At 36.5% G+C, this 22,214-nt stretch overlaps 2 pseudogenes across 1 annotated transcript; both read left to right on the forward strand.

The window, feature by feature from the left end:
• Positions 1-604: 604 nt before the first annotated feature.
• Positions 605-2,371, forward strand: LOC103251570 (annotated as a pseudogene).
• Positions 2,372-19,054: 16,683 nt separating this feature from the next.
• Positions 19,055-19,535, forward strand: LOC103251571 (annotated as a pseudogene). Its single transcript, XR_503727.2, has one exon. The product of XR_503727.2 is annotated as a cytochrome b-c1 complex subunit 7 pseudogene (transcript).
• The last annotated feature ends 2,679 nt before the right edge of the window (positions 19,536-22,214 follow it).

Genomic DNA, 22,214 nt, shown 5'->3' on the forward strand with positions numbered 1-22,214 from the left:
TCTAGGATGTTCAGTTTTCAACAACACTAACAACTAAAATGAGACATGCAAAGAAAGGGAGCATAAACAATGCTTTTTTAAAAAATGAGGAAACAATAGAAATGTTCTCCGAGTGATTCCACATATTAGCAGACAAAGATTTCAAAGCAGGTATTTAAATATGATCAGAGTTTTAAAATCATGTTTAAAATGACTCACACCTGTGATCCCAGCACTTTGGGAGGCAGAAGCAAGAGGAATGCCCAACCCATGGGTTTGGGACCAGCCTGAGCAACTTGGTGAAACCTCGTCTGTACAATAAATCAAAAACTTAGCTGGACATGGTGGCACGTGCCTGTAGTCCCAGCTACTTGGGAGGCTGATGTGGAAGGATAACCTGAGCCCAGTAGGTTGAGTCTGAGGTGGCTGTGAGCGTGCCACTGCACTCTAGCCTGGGTGACAGAATGAGATCCCCTAATCAAAATAAATAAATAAATCACGTTTAAAAACCTAAAGGGGTCCGGGTCGTCGCTGCTTCCTGAACCTGACCGCCAAGCCGCGGGGCCTCCCTCCTCACGTGCTCGCCGCTGCCTCCCTGCTCATCCCGGGACCCGCACCTGCAGCCATGGCTCCCGGTCAGCTCGCCTTATTGAGTGTCTCTGACAAAACTGGCCTTGTGAAGTTTGCAAGAAGCCTAACTTCTCTGGGTTTGGGCCTGGTCGCTTCCGGAGGGACTGCAAAAACTCTCAGAAATGCTGGTGTGGGAGTCAGAAATGTCTCTGAGCTGACTGGATGTCCTGAAATGTTGGGGGGACGTGTAAAAAATTTGCATCCTGCAGTCCATGCTGGAATCTTGGCTCATAATATCCCGAAGACCATACCGACATGGCCAGACTCGATTTCAATTTCATCAGCGTTGTCGCCTGTAATCTGTATCCCTTCGTGAAGACAGTGGCTTCTCCAGATGTAACTGTTGAACAGGCTGTTGAGCAAATTGATATAGGTGGAGTAACCTTACTGAGAGCCGGCAGCCAGAAACCATGCTCTAGTGACAGTGGTGTGTGAACCCGAGGATTATGCCACCGTGTCCACAGAGATGCAGAGCTGGGAGAGTAAAGACGGCTCTGTAGAGACTAGACGCCAGCTAGCCTTGAAGGCATTTACTCACATGGCAGAATATGATGAAGCGATTTCAGATGACTTCAGGAAGCAGTACAGTAAAGGAATATCTCTGGTGCCTCTGAGATACGGAATGAACCCTCATCAAACCCCTGCCCGGCTGTACACACTGAAGCCCAGGCTTCCCATCACAGTTCTGAGTGGAGCCCCTGGATTTATAAACTTGTGTGATGCTTTGAATGCCTGGCAGCTGCTGAAGGAACTCAAAGAGGCACCAGACGTCCCAGCCCCTGCCTCTTTCACACATGTCAGCCCAGCAGGTGCTGCTATTGGAACTCCACTCAGTGAAGGTGAGGTCAAAGTCAGTATGGTCTGCGATCTCTATAAAACCCTTACACCCACATCAACTGCATATGCAAGAACAAGAGGGGCTGATAGAATGTCTTCATTTGGTGATTTTGTTGCACTATCTGATGTTTGTGATGTCCCAACTGCAAGGATTATCTCTAGAGAAGTACCTGACGGTATTATTGCCCGAGGATATAAAGAAGAAGCCTTGAAAATACTTTCTAAAAAGAAAAGAACTACTGTGTTCTGCAGATGGACCAGTCTTACAAATCAGATGAAAATGAAGTTCGAACTCTTTTTGGTCTTCGTTTAAGCCAGAAGAGAAATAGTGGAGTCATCTACCGGTCATTATTTAGCAATGTCATGACCAAGAATAAAGGTTTGCCAGAGTCTGCACTCCAAGACCTCATCGTAGCCACCGTTGCTGTCAAATATACTCAGTCTAACTCTGTGTGCTATGCCAAGAACAGGCAGGTTGTTGGCACTGGAGTAGGACAGTAGCCTCGGATACACAGCACATGCCTTGCAGGGGATAAGGCAAACTTTTGGTGGTTTAGACGCCATACACGAGTGCTTTCAATGAAGTTTAAAGCAGGCGTGAAGACAGCAGAAATCTCCAATGCCATCATTCAATATGTGACTGGAACCATCGGTAAGGATGAAGACTTGATAAAATAGAAGGCACTGCTTTAGGAAGTCCCCAAATTATTAACTGAGGCTGAGAAGAAGGAGCAAACTAAGTGAAGTTTCCATCAGCTCTGATGTCTTCTTTCCTTTCAGGGATAATATAGACAGAGCTAAGAGGAGTGGCGTGGCATACATTCCAGCTCCTTTGGAGTCTGCTGCAGACAAAGTTGTGATTGAGGCCTGTGACAAACTGGGGATCATCCTCGCCCATACACACCTACGGCTCTTCCACCACTGATTATATCACACCTTACGCTGCTTATGTGCAGGTGAATAGTCATGTGGGATTTTAGAAATCACTTTTTAAAAAAGTAAAACATTACCTCTTAACAACTGAGAAAAAAATCTAAAGGGGCCAGGCTTGGTGGCTCAGCCTATAATCCCAGCACTTTGGGAGGCCGAGGTGAGAGAATTGCCTGAATTCATGGATTCAAAACCTGCCTAGGCAACTGGGCGAGACCTTGTCTCTACAAAAAAAAAAAAAAAAAAAAAATTAACTGGTGTGGTAGCACATGCCTGTAGTTCCAGCTACTTGGAAGGCTGAGGCGAAAAGATTGCGGGAGCCCAGAAGGTCGAAGCTGGGGTGGCTGAGTGTGTACCTGCACTCTTACTCTGTATGACAGAGTAAGACTCCAACTCAAAAAAAAATCTAAAGGAAAGTATGACAACACTGAATCAGTAAATAGAGAATTTCAATAAAGAGATTGAAATACTAGAGTTGAAAGTATAGTAACTGAAATGAGAAATTTACCTAAAGGGCTTTAACAGAAGATTAAAGATAGTGAAAGAAAGACTCAGTAAACTCGAAGATAAAAATTAAAGGAAAATGACCTGTGGGACAACATCAAGCATATCAGCACACATATGATGGTAGAAAAAAACAGGGAAAATATTTGAAGAAATAATGGCAGAAAACTCCAAATTTGAAAAACAAAATTAATTATATGATATCACGGAGTCACAACAAACTCCAAGTAGCATAGATACAAGAAGATCCACACTTAAGCACATCATAGTCAAGCTGTTGAAAACTGAAGACAAAGAAAAAATCTTAAAAGCAAAAAGAGAAGAGTGGTTCATCATATACAGGAAGGTACAATTCCTTTAATCCTGATTTTTCATCTAAAATAATGAAGACCAGAAGGACATATTAAAAGTACTGAAAAAAAGCGCCTGTCAACAAAGAATATTATAGAAAGCAAAACTATACTTCAAAAATGAAAGTTAAATAAAGGCATTCTCAACTAAATTAACAGGTTAAGAGAATTTGTGTTAGAAGGTCTGCCTTACAAGATACCATAAAAAATCCTTCAGGTAAAAAATAATTGATATCATATGTTAATTTGAATCTGCAGGAAGAAATGAAACCATCATGGAAGACATGTAGGTTTATATATGAGACTCTGTTTTTTTTCTGTGTCATTCTCCTAGCTTTTTAGAAGACATGATTTCATAAAACAATAATATTAACATTGTTTTGTTAGGTTTATATAACATATATATAATAGCACAAAGGAAGGAATGGAGCTATATAGAAGCAAAGTTTATATATTTTGCCAGAACTAAGTTAGTATTAATTTGAAGTATATGGTGATAAGTTAACAGATATATTATAATCCTAGATCTACCAATAAGAAACTAACTTAGAAATATAAAGGTGTTAAATGGTATACAAAATATTTATTTAACACAAAATAAGGAAGTAAGGAAGAAATGAATGAACAAAATGATGGGTAATATATAGAAAGATATTACAAAATAGCAATTATAAATACAACCTATCAACAATTATATTATATTAAAAGTGAGTGATCTAATTACTTCAATCTAAAGGAAGACATTGTCAGACTTGATTTAAAAAACATGAGTTAACTACTTACTCTGTATAAGAAACATCTTAGATTCAAAGACATAGCTCGGTTAAAAGATAAAGGAAGGAAAAATAAATGCCATGCAAATAGTAATAAAAAATAAATTGGCTGTATTAATAGCCTGGCGTGGCCACATTGATATCATAAAAATAGATTTAAGACAAGAAATATTACTACAGTGGGCGGCAAGTGAGTTGATGTCCTTGAATTGAAAAAATAAAAGAAATATTACTAAAGACAAAGAGGGACATTTTGTAACAATATTGGAGTAAATACATCAGGAAAATTTAGCAATTATATGTGCACCTTATAACACAGACTCAAAATACATGACATGAAAACTGACAGGATTAAATAAAATAATAAAACAACCAGACAACTGAGCAACAATAATTGGGGAAATCATACCATGCAGACTTGGTCCATGCACTTGGGAACTGTCATTCCCATCTTTTAACCACTGTAAAACCAACTGAGTCTGCTTTTCTTCCTCTCTTAAGCAGTTTTTTTTTTTTTTTTGCACCAGTATGGGAACCTTCCCTGATCTCTCCAGAAAACCTCATTTTGTGAGTAATAAACATTTTTCTACTTTCTTGGTGTATTTGTGGCATTATTTGAGTCAACATCCAAACCATGCAGCTCCATACCACTTCTGCAACATGACTACAAACAATTGGGCTGTGAGTAAAATATCTGGATAATGATGACTATCACTAGGAGTTTTTCTTCTCTCGCTTTGGCTTAGTTTTTCTTCTGTCGCTTTGACTCAGTTGCCTGATATTTTGAGCTTCTGCTTACTGGCTAGCATGTTCTTTGAGCTATGTTGTTGCCTTCTGGTAAGCTTTTGCTTTGAGCTGTGCTTTGTTGTATTGCTTTGCTTACTTGTCTCTGTTATGGATTTAATAGACCTAAACAAAAAGTTTCAATAATTTGTGTCTAGGGACAGAAATATCAATTTAGGGATCGCCTTAAAGTGGCCTTGTGTTTGCAGAGTGATCACAACAAAAGAATTCATACAGCACTATCAACCAATTTGATGTAGCTAATATCTCATAGAACACTCCTCCCAAGAACAGCGGAATTCACATTATTTTTTGAGCACATATGGAACAGTTTTCAAGATAGACCATAAAACAACTCTCAATAAACATAAAAAGATTTAAATCATGCAAAATATGCTTTCTCATCATAACAGAATTAAATTAGAAATCAACAATAGAAGGAAATTTAGGAAATTAACAAATATTATGAAAATAAGCAATACTTCTAAATAACAAATTGGTTAAAGAAGAAATCCCAAGGGAAGTTAGAAAATATCTTTAACTTATTGAAAATAAAAGCATAATATACCCAAATTTATGAGATGCAGCTAAGTAAATGCTTAGAGGGAAATTTAATGTCTATAACAGATATGAAATCTGAAGAGTATAAGGAGTGCATTAATGGAGTCTTGTATTGTTATTATATCAATAATCTAAACTTTTGCACTAAAAAAGTAGAAAAATAAAAAGAAAAAAACCAAACAGGCAGGAAAAAGGGAAATAACAAAGATCAGGGCAAAAATTAATGAAATAGGTTTTAAAAAATAAAAAAGAAAATGAAGCAAAAATTCGATTCTTTGAAGAGAACAACAAAATTGACAAACGTTAGCTAGACTGATCAAGAGAAAGCACAAATTACCAAAATCAAGAAAACACAGTCATTATTAGAGATTTTTCATAAATGAAAAAGGAGTATAAAAGAATATTAAGACCAGTTTGTATCAACACATTTGGCAATTTAGATGAAGTAAACAACTTTCTAGAAAGACACAAATTATCAAAACTGACTCAAGAAGAAACAGAAAATCAGAAGAGACCTGTAACAAGTGAAAATATATAATTAGCAATTACAATTCTTCTCACAAAGAAAAGACCAGATCCAAAGGATTTCACTGGCGAATTTGATCATATATGTAAATAAGAAATAATACCAAGCCTTTACAAAATATAGGAGAGAAGAGAATACTTTCTAACTAATTCTGTAACACCAATACTACTTTGAACCGAAATCAGATAATGATAACTACAGACTGCTATCCCTTATGAATGCAGATGCAAAAATTCTCAACAAAATTAAGTTAAAAATACTAACACGGTGAAATTGGCAGCATATTAAAAGGATTATACATCATGACCATGTAAGTTTTAGCCAAAGAATGCAAGGTTGGTTCAGCATATAAAAATAAATTAATGTAATATACTATATTAATAAAATAAAAAGAAAAATTTGCATAATCATCTCAATAGACACAGAAAAAGCACTGGACAAAATCCAACAACTAGAATTGTTAGTGAAACCCCAATGAACTAGGAAGAGACATTTACAAAATAGCCACAGCTACCATTATGGTAAAAGATTAAACACTTTAATTTTAAAGATCAGAAAACAGGGAAGTATTGTATCTGTGTTCAATTACCTCTATTTAACATTATACAGGAAGCTTCTACCAGTGCAGTAAAGCAAAAGGCAAAATAAACAAGCAAAATGAAACAAAGTCACACAAATTGGAAAGGAAGAAGGTGACGTGAATCTTCATGTACAAAATCCCTCCAGGAATTCACAGAAAAAAACTTAGAAAGTCACAGAATATAAGATGAATATACAAAAATGAATTATATTTCCAAATACTAACAACAACCCAATTAAGTGATTCCATTCACAATAAAAAAGAATAAAACATTCCAAATGATGTTTTAGATATGTATACCAACAACTACAGAACATTGCTGAGAGAAATGAAGACGTTCTATAATTAATTAAAATGCTTCCTATGTTCATGGATTGAAAAACTCAGCAGTGTTAACATAGCAGTTCTCCCCACATTGCTTTATAAATTCATTATCTTTCTGGGAAACTTGCTTAAGCTCTTCGAACACTTTCCTAATCCGCAAAATGGACACAATAACCCCTTCCTTGCAAAGTAGTTGCAAGGATTAAGTGAGATAATATATGTCCAATGATTAGCATGGTATCTGGCACAGATTAAGGGTTGGATAAATGAGAAGAGAAAGACAAGAATTTTCAGATGTTATTTCTGATGGAGGTATGAGCTACTTAGGGAATTGTCTGCATTTCTGTTCGATTTTGACTGCAACTTTTACTTTTGCTAAATTTTATCAGCCTGTACTAACTTCTCATTTCACAGAGCTCATGTTAATTTGAATAACCTAGTTAAAGTTACACCAACTGGCTTAGAAATTCATGTCTGACATGAAGGAATTATTCAAGACCACCTTTTGTTTGACAACCATAGAAACTGAGTTCCATGATGCTGAATGATTTTTCAGGAAGGTTCCTTTATTTGTTCAACAGCATCTATGTAATGCTTATTATGTGCCAGAGACTGAAAGTATAGCAGTGAAAAAGAAAAATTTCCACCATGGAGCTCACATTCTAGAGAAGGAGACAAATGATAAACAGATAAATAAGTATAAAAACAAACATGGTGTCGTGCATTAAGTGCTATGAAGAAACAGAAAACAGGGTGAAGATATAGAGAGATTTTGGGTGCTGTTTAGCCAAGGGGACAAGGTAGGTCCTATGAGGAGATGACACTTTATAAGATACCAGAGAGTGAGGGAACCAATAGTTATAATAACTATTTTGTACTTCTTTTTTTTTTAATTTTTTTTTTAATCAATATTTTTATTATGATTTTGTGGAGTACAGTTAAGGGTTAGGTGTACAATTACGTTTCATTCAGGCACCCTGTTGATAAGAGGTGTTCCCCCATCCCCAGACAGATATTTGCGACTGCTACTCCCATCCCCCACCCCCCCATAGTTTCCCAGTACCGTCAGTCATTTTCTTATAGTATTACATTGGATGTTCAAGGTCCATTATATGAGTGAGAACATGTGATACTCGGATCTTTGTTTCTGTAAGAGGTCACTCAGTATTATAGACTCTAGTTCCATCCAGGTTGCTGCGAAACCATGCTGCCCATCAAAAGAGGGCTGGGTACATATACATGATGGAATACTACGCAGCCGTAAAAAAGAACAAAATCATGAATTTCGTATTTTGTACTTGTAGAAAGTTGTATTCTGCTGGGCATGGTGGCTCACACTTATAATCCTAGCTACTCAGGAGGCTGAGGCAGGAGGACTGCTTGAGCCCAGGAGTTTGAAGTTGCAGTGAGCTATGGTCACACCACTGTATTTCAGGCTGTGCAACAAAAGGAGCCCCTGACTCTTAAGAAAATAAGTTGGCCGGGCTCGGTGGCTCAGCTTGTAAGCCCAGCACTCTGGGAGGACGAGGCGAGTGGACGCTGCTGGGGCTGTGAGTGGCAGAGTGAGACTCCAATTCAAAAAAGCAAGCAAGAAAGAAAAAAAGTTACATTCTGTGATCAAATAAATTCAGAAGATGTAAGATGACAGATTCCTTCCTAAGCACTTTCCAGAGGTTCTATTATGCAAACTTGCAAAGAGCATTTCCAGGAGGAAAATGTGGTTTGCACCACTTCTCAAACTTTTCTGACCGTGGCACCCTCTATATTAGAGTGTGTTGCAGAACCACTGTTCCACCGAGCTAGGAAACACTGGGTCGGCAACCACAGAGAATGGGAACTGTGATAGACCACAGCTGGTGATGTGGTTTTCCTGGGAGTAGGCACTGGCATTTTAATACCACAGCACGCTGTGCTCAGGGTTTATAAGCCATAGGAGAATGATGGCAGACTTCCAGCCAGAGCCATTGTTTTCCTGAAGAGACGCTCAACTCTGTCAGCTCTTCTTAGTAAGCTTCTTCAGGGTGGACAAGTGTGTGGCCGCCAAGATGAAATTAGCAAATATAAAACATGTATCAGAAAACACCAGCCCACCTTCACCACCCACTGATAGTGCAAAGAAAGATATGCCAGAGAATCTCAAGTCAAGGAAAGAAAATGGGGGGGTTCCTTTCCTCCTGGAACTTTCATTTCTTTTTAAACGGATGAGCTATTCCTCCAAGGGAACATGCAGCCTGGTGGAAGGCATTGGCCTAGGAGGCAGAGGACCTAGGTCTTGATGGTCACGATGACAGGTTCACTGGGTGACCTTGGGCAAGTCACGTCTCCTCTGGGCCCAGTCGCCTCATCTATCACATGGGAGTCTTCAGATCTCAGACCATGACTTAAATCCAGGGAAACAGCAGGCACTGGTGGGATCTGGGCAAAGTCCTTCAGCCACACCCAAGCTAACTTGTCTAAAAAATATCATAATCACAAGGAAAATAACAACTAAAGCTCCACTTTCTGAACCGAGTCCCCATATAATAATCAAAACTATTCCATAAGGTATTCGTCCATCAGCTTCAAGCTTATAGGCAAAGAAACTGGCTCAGAGAGGAAGTCAGTTGCCCAAGGTCACACAGCTTCTGAAGGGCTGAGCTTTCATTTGATCCCTAAATCCTGTGCTCTTGGAATACCCTATCCAAATCCTTTGTACCTTTTGGTGAGGGATGGGGTTCTTTCTTAGCCCATGCCAAAACCCTGTCACTCTGGACTTTTCATGAGTCGCTGACTAAGTCTTGGACAACTGCTGTTTAGGCAGAAAAGCAGGTATGTGTCAGACACAGATGTTCCTCAGTGAATATTTGTTGGAATGAATGAATGAATGGTATTGGGCAACAGCAGGCAAAATGACATTTCATCCCACATTTCCAATGATTAGTAACAGATTGACTGAATCTGATCAAATGCTGGCGCCTCAGATACAAACTAGCAGCATTCTTAGGCCAGTCTGATGGAAGACACAGGCCCATAAGCAGATACTAATGTGGGGTGATGCGTCACTTAACTGTGTTCTGAACAGAGGGCATGGTGAGGACTGAAGATCTGATCTGTGTGCTGAACATAGCCATATTCACCCATCTTGGAAACACTGATGGATATAAAGGAGAATGGTGGCTGGTCATCGCAGAAATAGAGAATGCCGCAATCAGAGGTGCGAATGGGCTATATGGAGCCCACACTCTCCAGGGACTGGGGTCTGATCCCCTGGCAGAGTGGACCAGAAGCCACAGGCCCATGAGCTGGGCCTGCCCAATACACAGAACACTCCCTGAATGTCTGAGAGTCTGGGATTTCTGAGGGAGCACTCTTCCCAGCCTGGGGAGGGTCTTGTTCTGTTGCCCAAGCTAGAATGCAGTGGCGCGGTCATAGCTCACCATAACCTCAAACTTCTGGGCTCAAGCAATCTTCCTGCCTCAGTCTCCTGAGTAGCTGGGACAAGCATGAACCACTGCACCTGGCAAATTTTACCATTTATATTGGTTAACAACATTAACCTTCAGGAGCTTGAGCCAGTCCTTCTGATAACAATCCCTCTCTTCCCTGCCATATGGAGCTGACAGAGCACACACATCTGAAGCAGCGAGGATCAAACTTAATTGGTGGCAGCCTAAGCATGAGTTTAAGCATATATATCATTGCAAAAGTCATCCATGTCTAGTGTTGAGAAAAATACAGATCAACAAAAAGAGCAAAAAGTAAAATAATTGTTAAGCCTGCCACTAAAGCTACTGAGTGTTAGTATTTTAGTGTAAAGTCTGACATATACATTCTACACTTACATATAATATAAATACATGAATAAGAAGCTTTTAAAACAACGAACTCAGATTCTATTTGCTGCCTGAAATGATACTTTCACAAAATCAAATTGTATCATGAACGTGTCTCCAAGTGAAAAAATAGATATCATATTTAGTGACAATATGTTTCATCACACCATATTTTTATTATATAGCATGAAGGGAACTCCCAAAAACCCATAATTTATTTATTAAAAATTGTGTATTGGCCGGGCTCGGTGGCTCAGCCTATAATTCCGTGCTTTGGGAGACCGAGGTGAGTGGATTGCCTGAGCCCGCGGGTTCGAGACCCACCTGGGCAACTCGGCAAGACCTCATCTCTACAATAAATCAAAAATTAGCCGGGCGTGGTAGCGCATGCCTGTAATTCCGGCTACTCAGAAGGCTGAGGCGGAAGGATCGCCGGGGCCCAGTAGGTCGAGGCTGCGGTGAACGGGAGAGTGCCACTGCACTCCAGTCTGGGCGACAGAGTGAGACTCCCACTCAAAAAAAAAAAAATTGTGTATTTATTCTTCCATGTTTAAACTTCAGTCACCTTCAGAGTATTCTCCATTGGATGCAATACACGTATCAAGATGCTTTTTCCACTGCGAAAACCAGTTTTTGAATTCGTTGATTTTGAGGACTTTTAGGGCTTCTGCTGTTTTTGTGTTTCTCCTCTTCCATCCACATCATGTATTTGTCTGAGAACTTTTTTCATCAGAGAAACAACAACAGAAAAAAGTTGCTCAGGGCAAGATATGGTGAATAAGGGTGAATGAGGGTGGCTAATGGCGGTCATGCCATTTTTGGTCAAAAACTGCTGAACACTCAGCGTGGTGTGGACGGTTTGTTCATGTAAGTTGTCCATCATGAAATGGGCAAACACACTGAAAGAATCTCCCCCAAAATTTCACTGAAGCCAAATACAGCCTCTCACAATGCTAGCTGGTACACAGATGCCAATGGATTCTTAGAACACTAACCTGGTGGAGGAAGCCTGTACTACAAGGGGTTTGCCCTCCAAAAAAAGTTTTTTGTCCCTTCCCCATATTTATGATATATTATGTGATACATAAGACCATACCATAACCCTTATTATATAGTATACATACATAAGTAAATATATCAAACCCATATTACCGACCATTGATACTGTTTCTTATTTTTTAAATTGTTAGACAATATCATAAAAAGCATCTTAAACTTCCCTTGTTATGAAACTTCCTGAATATTTTTTAAACTAGGAAACTGCTACACCAAAGATTATAAACATTTTAAGAATGTTATTAAACACTTCCACATTTTCACCCCACCCCACCCCCCACCTCAATCAATGGCTCCAACTGACACTTTTTTTTCTGCATACACTAGCCAATAGGCAGTCTGGTTTTTTCTACTCTTGATCAACATGGTAGACGAAAACTGATGTCTTGTTTTTATGTTCATTCCTCGCAACTGAGTTGAGCATCTTTTCCTATGCTTCCTGGCTGCCTGTGTTGATTCAGAGGTATGTTGGTGTCCACTTCTCTATTGGAATGTTCAACTTTTTCTTATTGATTAGTTTTTTATTTTTTACTTCACTCATTTTTATGCAGCTATTTTATTATTATGTAGCTACGTCTATCATTTTTAATGCTAAGAAGAGCCTTCTTTCTTTTTTGGATTAAATATTTATTGATATTTGGTTATGGTTTTGGCTTTGATATTATCATTCCTTAGGGGAGGGCTTTCAGTCACTGAAGTCACAGAAATTCTCTATATCATTTAACACATACAAAGTGTGGTTAATTTTAAAACATGCCTAGAAATTCTTTGACATTATGGAAGAGGCTTCTCTATATATTTCAAGATTATATAAATATTTCTCCCTATTTTTGTCCAATTGCCCTAAATGTCTCATTGACATTTAAATCTTTAATGTTGCTAAGATTTATTTTGCTGTATGATGTGAGTTAGGCATCTAACTTTTTTTCAAAATGGCTAGTCAGTTGTACCACCATTTATTGAATAATTCTTTTTTTCCCTTTTCTTTTGAATTTTAGATGTTGCCCTCACAATGTACCAAATTGCTGTATACCCTGGGTCTTTTCAGAACCATCTGTTCTGTCTCATTAGTGTGTCTATTTATTCTGATTTTAGAGCTACATTATTTTCATAGTGCACTATTTTGACACTTTTTCATTTTCACTCAAGCATGTCTGTTTTTTATTTCTGACAATGAAACTCTTCTATGATAAAAGAGAAAATGGTGACAAAAATGGTAAATACCTCACAAAGTTGCTGTAAAGTTGAGATAAGTGAAAGTTTTGGGCACATGGTAATCTTTGAGAAAAACAAGTTATTTTTGTGTTGTTTTATTCTTCTTGGAGATTTTCAAACCAACAGTGGTTAGAATTTTAAATGATTTTATTAGATACCATATAGGCTTTTCTCAGGTGGGTGTCTGGTTCTTACTGCTCTCTTCTCTCATTCCACTGTTGAGTACCCTTCCCAAGGAGGCTTTTCCTACACTGCATGATCTATTTTCTGCTTTCTTTACAGTCTTTTTTTTGAATTCTTTTTTTTATTTAAAAAAGTTTTTTATTTTAAAAATGTGGGTTACAACTCAGGTTTAGTTATACAACTGTTCATTATGCTCTAAGTCCATCCAAGTTGCTGTGAAATACATAATTTTGTCCTTCTTTGTGGCTGCATAATATTCCATTGTGTATATGTACTACATTTTTTTTAACCAGTCCAGTTTTGATGGGCAGCACAGTCAGTTCTATGCTTTTGCTACTGTGGATAATGCTGCAATAAACATTCATGTGCAGGTATCTTTTTCATAGAGTGGTCCGAGTTCCTCTGGGTACATTTCCAGAAGGGGGATTGTGGGGTTGTATGGAACGTCGATTTTTAAATCTTTTAAGAATCACCAAACTGTTTTCCACGGAGGTTGTACTAGTTTACACTTTCACCAACAGTGTAGAAGTGCTCCCTTTTCCCCGCATTCTCTCTAGAAGTGTTACACTTGCAGTTTTGTCACACAGGTATATTGTGTGATGGTGAGGTTTGGGGTTCTATTGAGCCCATCACCCAGATGGTGGGCAAGATACCCAATGGGTGATTTTTCAGCCCTTATGTCACTCCTCCCCTCCTCTCCCTTTAAGTGTGTCCAATGTCTGTTGTTCCCATGCTTTTGCCCATGTGTACCCAGTGGTTAGTGTACACTTAAAAATAAGAACATGCTGTATTCAGTTTTCTGTTTCTGTGATAATTCACAGAGAATAATGGTCTCCAGCTGCATTCATGTTGCCACAAAGGACATGATGTTAGTCTTATTTTTATGACTGTGTAGTATTTCATGATGTATATCTTCCACAATTTTTTTATCCAATCCATTGTTGATGGGCACCTAGGTTGGTTCCATGTTCTTGCTATTGTGGATAATACTGCAATAAACATATGAGTGCAGGTGTCTTTTTGGTAGAATAGTTTATGTTCCTTTGGGTATATACCCAATAGTGGGATTGCTGGGTTGAATGGCAAATCTATTTTTAGTTCTTTCAGAAATTTCCAAATTGCTTTCCGTAGAGGTTGAGGGGTTTCATTCCCACAAACTTTGTAGGTGTGTTCCCTTTCCTATGCAGCCTCACCAACGTCTGTTGTTTTTTGACGTTTTAATAGTAGCCATTCTGACTGGTGTGAGATGCTATCTTATTGTGGTTTTGATTTGCATTTCTCTGATGATTAGTGATGTTGAACAGTTTTCCATGTTTGCTGGCTGCTTGTATGTCTTCCTTTGAGAAGTGTCTTTTCGCATCCTTTGCCCGATTTTTAATGGGGTTATTAGTGTTTTTCCTGTCAATTCACTGGAGTTCTTTGTAGATTCTGAATATTAGTCCTTTGTCAGGTGCATAGTTTGCAAATATTTCCTCCCATTCTGTAGGTTGTTTATTAACTTAGTTGATGGTTTTGTTTGTTGTGCAGAAGCTCTTTAGTGAGATTAGGTGCCACTTGTCAATTTGGGGGTTTTTGCTGCTTTTATTTTTGAAGTCTTATCCATGAATTCATTGTCTGAGCTGATGTCCAGAAGAGTGTTCCCTAGGCTTTCTTCTAGGATTTCTATAATTCAAGGCCTTATGTTTAAGACATTAATCCATCTTGAGTTAATTTTTGTACATGGTGAGAAGATGGGGTCCAGCTTCATTCTTCTGCATATAGTTAGCCAGTTTGCTCAGCACCATTTGCTAAATAGGGTGTCCTTTCTCCAGTGTTTGTTTTGGTTGACTTCAACAAAGATGAGATGGTTTGAAGACAGGGGTAAAGGGCTCTCATTTCTGTTCCCTTGGTCTGTGTGTCTATTTTTGTACCAGTACTATACTGTCTTGATTATTGTAGCCTTGGAGTAAAGTTTGAAGTCTGGGAATGTAATGCCTCCAGCTTTTTTTGTTTTGTTTTGTTTTGTTTGTTTAGGATTACTTTGACTATTTGGGCTCTCTCTCTTTTTTTTTTCTTCCATATGAATTTAAGTATTATTATTTTTAAATCTTTGAAAAATGATGCTGGTAATTTGATAAGGATTGCCCTGAATCTGTAGATTTAAGAAGTATGGCCATTTTAACAATATTGATTCTTCCGATCCATGAGCATGGAATGTTTTTTCATTTGTTTGTGTCATCTTTGATTTCTTTCGGCAGTATTTTATAGCTCTCGTTGTAGAGATCTTTCACTTCTTTGGTTAAAGGTATTTTGAGGTGCTATATATACATATATATAGTGTAAATGGAATTGTGTTCTTGGTTTGGTTCTCAGCTTCAACACTGCTGGTATACACAAATGCAACTGCAGCTGATTTTTGAGCATTGATTTTTGTAACCTGAGATTCTACTGAAGTTGCTTATGAGTGCTAGGAGTCTTTTGGTGAAATCTTTAGGGTTCTCTAGATATAGAATCATATCATCTGTGAAGGCAGATAATTTCCTGTCTTCCCATTTGGATACATTTTATTTCTCTCTCTTGCCTGATTGCTCTGGCTAGGACTTCCAGCACTATGCTGGATAGGAAGGGTGAGAGTGGGCATCCTTGTCTTGCTCCAGTATACAGGGGAAATGCTTCCAGCTTCAGCCCATTAAGAATGATGTGGCAGTGGGTTTGTCTTTTAACACATATTAACATTTAGTAGAACAAACCCAATACTCCTCACTCCATTTTTCTTTTCCAGTTTTTTTTTTTTTACTATTCTTTCATATATTCTAAAATCAAATTTAATACCTATATAAGCACCTTTAAAATAATTTTTTTTTTTTTTGAGTTGGAGTCTCACTCTGTCACCCAGACTGGAGTGCAGTGGCCGCTCCCGGCCACCGCAGCCTCGACCTGCTGGGCCCCGGCGATCCTTCCGCCTCAGCCTTCAAAGTAGCCGGAATTACAGGCATGCACTACCACGCCCGGCTGATTTTTTGATTTATTGTAGAGATGAGGTCTCGCTGCCCAGGCGGGTCTCGAACCCGCGGGCTCAGGCAATCCACTCACCTCAGCCTCCCAAAGGCGCAGGATTACAGGCTGAGCCACCGAGCCCTGCTTAAAATAATTTTATCAAGTGCAAAAATAGCTTTATTTTAATAGAAATAGTGTTAACATACAAATTAAATTGGGGAGAGTTCCAATATTGAATCCTCTCATTTAGGGTAATAATATATCATCTATTATGTCCTCTGGTCAAGTTTTGTTCTGCATATATGTTACACATATTTCTATTAAGTTTAAATTGCTCTTCCTATATAGGAAAGCTAGATATAGATGTAGATGTAGATACAGATGTTGATACACATTGTTGACTTTTTTGCAATAGATTTTCTTACTAAATTCTTTGAATTTTTAAAATTTAATCTTCTTGACTTTCATATGTCAATATCTCAGCAACAGCTAATGACAACTGTAACTCCCTTTTAAGTATTTGTAAATCTCAGCAGGGCTGATATTCCTAGGTACTTATAAGTATGCCTTACCAGTCTTTACATTTTAAAATACTTCAGTACCAGTTGATAAATAGTGTACCAGTTAACAGCTAAGTACAACAAAATCAGTTAATGATACACATTCTAATGTACATTTGTTACTCCAAGCTAATGGCTATAGCATATGACAACAGCTGCTGATAAGTGGGCCTCCCATCATAGTGACATCTGAGCAATCTCTGTAGCTTTCTCCGCCAGTCAGGTCCATTTCATCAGAAGCCAGCATGGCATCATGGCACATGCTTTAGGAAGCACTATATAATTAGGAAAATGTTTTTCAACATGTGGGCTGATGACCCCCGGGGATCTCTCAGATCCTTCTGGGGCTTATGAAGGCAAAACTATTTTTACAATAATACTGACACTCACTTGCCTTTTTCACCCTCGTTCTCCCAAGAGAGCAAGTGGCGTTTTCCAAAGGCTACATGATGTGTGATATCACAACAGATTGAATGCAGACCTGAGAATCCATCTGACTTCTATTAAGTCACACATTAAAGAGATTTGCAAAAGTGGGATAAGAATTTTCTCATTATTATTTTTGTTTTGGAAAATATAATTGTTTCCCTAAAAATGTTATTTATGTTGACAGTCAATATGCTTATTATTGTTAGTTTGGAGTGAATAAATACAAACATTTAAGGTTCTGTCTTCATTTCTAGTATGATAAGTATTGATAGATATAACCCACACAAATGAAAGCTCCGTAGGTATTCTTAATAGTTTTTAATACTGTAAAAGTGTTCTGAGACCAAAAAGTTTGAGAAAGACAGCTATAAGAGAACCTACAATTTGTTATTATGCCCAACTCATGTAATTGCTCTTGCTAGTTTTTACTTTGGTTTTATTATTATTGGTCTATAATTCTTTGTTTAAATAATAATTGTGCAGTGTTTTGATGTTTATACATTCAAGGCTTTCTAATAAAATATTAAAAATGAAACCCAGATTGAAGATACAGTGGAGCTTGGAGAAGTTTCTTAATGCTCTTTTTAAATATTATACACATGAATCTTCTGACTGTGGAAGAACAAAGAAGAAATGATATTAATAATGAACCATGCTGGAAATAGCTTCTGATGTTGTGCACAAGCCACAACCCGGTACGCCTTTTGATACTGTGTAAGAGATGGTACAAAATAAAACACATAATTTGTATAAGTGGAATGAAAAAAATTTGGTTATTTCAACAAAAATAATACAAGTGACTTTTGTATCACTAGTGTTAATGTTGATCAGCTGATCAAAGAATGAACAAAAAAATAAAAGTTGAAAGTGTTATACTTTCACATTTCACCGGACTGGCAATTCTGTTCTTCTAAAATTCATGGTTTGAAAAAGAAAATTTTATTTCATCAATAGGGAAAATTATAAATAACCTTATATATCAGTTTCATATAATAATCAAAACTTCTAAAAATTATCAGGATATCAATAAAATAAATGAAAAACATGTAGAAAATACCATCTGCATGTTTAAAAATAATTGGACCTTCTCAGACAGAAAATATTTTATAGAACTTCAAAAAGAAGAGCAATGTCAAGATGAGCTTATTTATGACAATCTAAATTATGGACCTGCTTGTTGCAAAAATATTTATCTACCAATATGAGAAAACAACTTTTTTGAAAATGTATAAATCAAGGCAATAAAATTTCAATCATTACCGAAGACATCTCAACTGGTTCATATAAAATGGTTTTAATAATTTACTGAAAATGTGAAATTTAAGACTTTGAAGATAATTTAATGGTTTTTGCTGATCCCATGAAGCAGGAAGGAATAACATCTGAAATAATTCATCAAAATTTACTGTTGACACATGAGAAAAATGGTTTCAATGAGAAATATTTCCATGAAAACCTTATTAGATTTTGTACAAGCAAGGCCTATGAAAAACTAGGGAACAGTTCTAATTTTAGTCAAAATTTTAGGAAAATTTTTGGATGTTTTAATTTGGCACAAAGCCACTAAATTCAATTATCCCTAAATGATACAATAAAAATACATAAAGCAAATAAGTAATTATAAAGGTTTTCTCAATGAACTTTTAATTTATCATCATGCATCATATAGCATCAAGAAAAATGTAATAATACATTGGAAGACTTAGAAATTGAAACAATAAAAATTAGAAAGTGTGGGCCCTGATGGGCAGCCTATAATATTATGGTTATATAAAAAGTCTGAAAATTATATCAAGCTTATCAATTTGCCAAAATAGCATAATAGGAACAAACATTTAGAAAAATTATCCATTTTTTAAAAGATTTCACTTTAAGTTAACTTAGAAAATAAAATACCAATAATATTATTAGCTTAATAGAAAGTTTTACCAATTATAGCAGACAGATTAATGCAGTAAAAACATTAAAATGTTTGGACATGGAAAATGGAGACTTTTAGAAATATAGAAATATAACATATGCTTTTAAGAAGTTATTATAGGCTTTCAGGTCAAAATGGAGGGCAGGCCGGCTGTTGCAGCATCAAGCCGGTGGCTGGAAGGAATTCGAAAATGGTATTACAATGCTGCAGGATTCAATAAACTGGGGTTAATGCGGGATGACACAATATACGAGGATGAAGACGTAAAAGAAGCCATAAGAAGGCTTCCTGAGAACCTTTATAATGACAGGATGTTTCGCATTAAGAGAGCACTAGATCTGACCATGAGGCATCAGATCTTGCCTAAAGAGCAGTGGACCAAATATGAAGAGGATAAATACTACCTTGAACCATATCTGAAAGAGGTTATTCGGGAAAGAAAAAAAAGAGAAGAATGGGCAAAGAAGTAATTGTGTAGTTGACATCTGTGGACGCAGCTATCCTCAAAGTATTTTTATGAAGATGGTTAAACCTAAAACATACAATTTAAGAATTATTTGGTTGCAAATGTATTACTTTAAATAAATGTCTATTGAAATAAAAAAAAGAAGTTATTATATTATTATTAATTTTTTTTTCTTTTTGAGACAAGATGTCTCTCTGTTGCCCAGGCTGAAGTGCAGTGGTGCAATCGTAGCTCACTGCAGCCTTGAATTTCTGGGCTCAAGAGAACCTGTTGCCCCAGCCTCTTGAGTAGGTGAGACTACAGGCGTGTGTCACACCTTAGGAACTGTTTCAATTCTTAAGTCTTCCAATGTATTATTAGATTTTTGTTGATGCTATATGATGCATGATGATAAATTAAAAATTCATTGAGAAAACTTTTATAATTAATTGATTTTTTAATTAAATTTTTTTTAGCGAAAGGTTCTTGTTATGTTGCCTAGGCTGGTCCCAAATTCTTGGCGTCAAGTGATCCTCTCCCCTCAGCTTCCCAGATTTCTGGGACTAAGGCATGAGTCACTGTGCCTTGGCCTATACCCCTTAAAATAAGATAAACTATTAATTCAAAGAGAAAATATATTAGATTAATAAATAATCAAAGATTCATTTGTTGTTTAGTGGCAAAAGTGAAATAATAATTATTTTTTGCTTTCTTTCAATTTATTTTTTCTTACTAAATTGTATTCTTTAGTTTATAGTTACCATTGCTTTGGCCATTCTTTGGCACTCCAAATAGATCAAAAGTAAATTAAGATTGATACATGATTTTTGTAGTTAAATACAATATTATAGTAAACAATTTGTGGCTTATTTGATCAGTGAGATTTTTAAAACATAGAAACCAGAGTAATTTAAAGCCTAAAAATATTTTAGATTAATTAATATTTTAGTTCAACAGAAGCCGAGAGATGAGTCAGTGCTAAGAACAACACTGCTGACCTTAAGTGACTTGTGTTTACCAAGTTGTCCACTAACTACCAATTAATGATTAGTTGTTGGAAGAATTTGATGTGGTTTTCGTGTCAGATTATAGCTCAGAGAGGAGCATCATTTAATTAGTGATGGCTATAGTTTAAAAACATCACACCAACAATTTTAAAAAATAAACAAATAATTTGATAAACAATTTTAACTATAACCTCTATTAATGGGAAATTTTGTGATATATAGATATAGATATACAGAGCTTTGTTTCCTTAGAGAGTAAAAGGAACTTAATTTTAACATTTAAATGTGTGTATAATTTAAATTACTAAACTCCTTGTTAAATATTTTGAATATTGCACATGCTTTTTATTACAACTTATCACGTAATTGCATTGGCAGGTACTTATATGATGAATTAAATAATATTGGACCTTGTTATCTTTTTCCTGACTTTAATTATAATGTTTTTAGTGCTTTGCCATTAAGTATAATACTGACATTTTATTTAATGTAACTTAAAAAATCAAATTGCATGAGTATTATCTCTGGCTTAAAAACAGTTTTATATGGTTTTCCGTCTTTGACATATTAATATGATTAGTTATAATAGTGGATTTTCATACTGAATTGACCTTCTATTCTAATAATAAGCCCTATTTGGTGGTGATGGTATTTTTTATAATGCACAGCTGGATTTAATCATCCTTTAATTTTTTTTTTAAAGAAATTTTGTGTCTGTAACCCAAAGCACAACTGGTCATAAGTTTTGCTCTCTGTGTATGTCTGTAACAGTTATCAGGCTTGGATTAGAAAGATCCATTAATGAAATAATATGGAAATGATGTCTTTTTTTGATGCTGTCCTGTGGCAACCATCTCAAATTCAGCAATGGTTTTTAGTCTATGAAGATTTTCTATTTCTTTTTTTCCCCACTTTATTTATTTATTTTTGTTTTCTAACACACATGTCTTTTATTTTTTTCCAGCTTCTATTTCTTTTTGAGTCCATTTTAGGGAGATAGATTTATAAAATAATCCAGTTCATTAAAATTGTCAACATTGAACATAGCGTTTCTGTAATTTCTGTATAATATGCACTTACGAGTAAACTTTTTTCTCTAGATCTTTAGTTAAAACTGCTTTATCATCTTGAATAGTATAATTTTTATCGAGATATAATTCACATACCATAAAATTCACCCCTTTAAAATGTCCAGTTCACTGGGTTTTTTTTATATTCACAGGTTTTACACTTATTACCACTAATTCCAGAACATTTTCATCACTCCTAAAGGAAACCTGGTGCCCATTAAGCTGCCATCTCCATTCCCCACTCCGCACAGTTCCTGACAAGCACAAATGTGTTGCTATAGACTTGCCTGTTCTGGATATTTCATATAACTGGAATCATACTATATGTGGCTTTTGATGTCTGGCTTCTTTTACCTAGCATAGTATTTTCAAGATTCATCCATGTTGTAGCGTGTATCAGTACTTCATTTCATTTTATGATCAAATAATATTCCATTGTACAGGTATAACCCACTTATTTCTATCCATTTACCCTTCATGGACATTTCAGTGGTTCCCACTCTTTAGCTATTATGAATAATGCTGAACATCCATGTACTATTTTTTTGTGTGAGCATGTTTTCAATTCTCTTAGGTAGGTAACTAGAGGTGATATTGCTGGGCTATATTGTAAACTTATGCTTACTCTTTTTAGTTTTAATTTGTATTTCCCTTAAGACTAATAAGGCTGAGCATCTTTTCAAGTGTTTATTCACAATTTGTATATCTTCTTAGGAGAATGTCTGTTCACATTCTTTACCTATTGCGCTGTCTTAAATTGAGT

The sequence above is a fragment of the Carlito syrichta genome, unplaced genomic scaffold (assembly GCF_000164805.1).
Source record: "Carlito syrichta isolate Samal-C Ts95f unplaced genomic scaffold, Tarsius_syrichta-2.0.1 Scaffold143111, whole genome shotgun sequence".
NCBI lineage: Eukaryota > Metazoa > Chordata > Mammalia > Primates > Tarsiidae > Carlito > Carlito syrichta.